Raw genomic sequence first — 2,860 nt, forward strand, 5'->3', positions numbered from 1 at the left:
GCTGACCAAAATACTTTCTTTGACTTCAGACAAAAGAAAAAAAAATGGAGCAGAACTGGCATCAGACACTGCTACTGTGGCAATGAAATCCAATGAGCGGAGGGAGACATGAAATTTGGCCCTAAACTAGTAGATTATAAAAATAACAGCTGAGCAAGATGATATATAAATGAAGAGCCTAGAAAGACACTTAAATTCACGTAAAAATATATTGCGTGATGAAAACAATATTTTAATTATATAGACAAAATATATAACTTTCACAATATAATTCTAGAATTAGAAAATCATATATTTGTGACTTGATATTTAACTCTCCCACCACTTTGGAGAAAATTACTAGAAGTCACTGCAGTGGTTGTGATATATTAATGATATATGCATTTATTTGATTGTATACTTTTACGTTACAACTTTGTCCTATACTTGAGTATAACAGTCACTGTCATTTTCACTTATCTCTAAAATAGAAACACTTTAGAACATACACAAACTCAATAACATTATTAATTAACATTATAATAAAACAATTCTATTATTTTTCCTGAACATTATGTATAAAATTGATTGAAAGACGTTTTTTACAATGCTAAGTATTTTTAATGAGGCATGACATTCCTGAACAAAATATTGGTGCCTAATTTGTTTTTTACAAATAAAACAGGTAAAATTATATCTAACTATTTTAAAGTAATGAACCTACAAGTTACAATATAAACGAGAGGAAGGATAAATAGGAAAATCATCAAGAGAAAGATTAGGAAATGTGCCCAAGGTTAAGAGCCTTGGAAGTAGTTCTAATGTTTGAAACCATTTCTGACTCTCGAGGAAATTGACTTGTATGCCTGTGAAAGAAAAATACAATCAGAAAGAGCACAGCGGGAAACAGATAAATCTTTTAGGAAAAAAAAGCACATAGTCAATATTTAGTAAGACTTTATCTGAAGTCCACAAGAGAAAAGAATGTGAGGATTGAGGATTAAGAAATATTCATAGAGCAAAAACACCAAGGAAAATAATATTGATGGACCACTATTGATGGATTTCAAATCCTAGTAAAAGAAAAAGAAAAAAGAAGGGGTCAAAAGGTAACAATAGGATAAAACAGAACTGTTATATAGACTGTATTATGCCACAGATTATAAGATAAAACCAGTATAGGCTTCTAATAATAGAAATATATATATATATATATATATATATATATGTATACACACACACATGCATATATATATGGAATTTGTATTTCACCTATGACTGAAGAAAGCCACAAATAGATAAAATGCAGTTGCTAAGAGTTTCAGCCTAAATAATGTATTTACTCAGTGACAAATTATAAGAAGGTTTAACTTATCAAAATATAGATCAAGAACTAACATAATATACAGGCAGAACCTACGCACTAAGAAATCTTCAGAAAAGAGCTGAGTGAAGAGATTGTTTAGAAGAGAAAGTTCCAATATTGTTAAAATAACAATTCTTCTTTCATCCAAATTCAATGTACTTCCAATATAATTTTATTTAAATTTGAAAGAATGTCCTGAAGTTTCCCTCCCAAAAAATATTAGGATAGATACAAAATATTTTCAAAACAATTGAGTAAATAATGAATTACAAAATTAACTATGATGCAAGTAGTTTAGTGAGGAGCTTTGATATAAATTCCAGTTTTTTATAAAATTATGTCACATAATGAACACAGATTTTGCAATTAGACAAAATATATTCTATTCAGAATATGATGCTGAGACACTTATATTTTTGTTACAAAAAAGTATGTACTTGTTTTGGTTGTGATTTTGGGGAAATGCTCATTTCTGGCCCAGAGTCTACAAAGAAATATTTTTCCTTTGCTTACCAGATTATTTAATAAATTTATTGAAGTCTGTAAAGTTCTGTTATCAGTAAGGTGATGTAACTTTACTAAAGTAAAACAGTTTAGCTTTGTTTTTTGAAATGTCAAGTTGAATTTAAGAGTGTAATTGATTTTCATGACATAAATTTAAATAATTATCTGCTACTAGTTTCTTCAACTACCAGCTTATAACTATCTGAATGCTGTTGATATTTTGATATCTGTATTCAGCCCAAGTTTTAAAAATAGTCTAGCTTTGTTACTTGGGCACATTATGATATATCCTATGTAGTGTAAAATTTGTAACATTTAGTTTCCACTGGGTTAGGACACACTTGGACAGAAGTAAGAAGAGCTCACTCTTAGTTATGCACATGGAAGCAAAAGATTAGACTTTAAAGAGGCTAAAATATCTGGTATACTACTTTAGACTCTGTGTAATTGACCTACAATAAGCTACAAAGTAACCAAAAGTCTATGGAGAATTTGATAGCAACTCAGAGATGTAAACAGCTTAAAAATTGTCAATAACATACATAAAGCAAGAAAAACCTGGATAAAATAAAAATCAGTGACTTTTCTTGGATTCACCAGAGAACTAAGTTTGCAGGGCAAACCACCACTGGGGATCTGGAAAGACAATTTCAGAAAGATAGAATGAATATATTCTTAACTAGAGCAGAAGCCAATGAATCTATAAATTAATTGGTAATAACATTAAATAGTAATTTGACAAATTGCTGAAGGCTGAGTATAAACTAGTAGGAGAGTAAAGACGCAGACTCTGTGAATAGAGAAGTTAGGGAAGTCCAAATTCAAGGGAGAACACCAAACACAAGAAGACCAAAGAAATTTGGTCTGGCATCTAGAACTACAAAAATCATGAAACAAAACACAACTCCTAGCCAGATTAAAGTAAATCCTCACATTAGAGGCCTATCTACTCAGAATATTACCCCATATGACATATACAGAACAACACAACCAAACATACAAGGCACACCA

This window comes from Pan troglodytes, chromosome 17 (assembly GCF_028858775.2).
Source record: "Pan troglodytes isolate AG18354 chromosome 17, NHGRI_mPanTro3-v2.0_pri, whole genome shotgun sequence".
NCBI lineage: Eukaryota > Metazoa > Chordata > Mammalia > Primates > Hominidae > Pan > Pan troglodytes.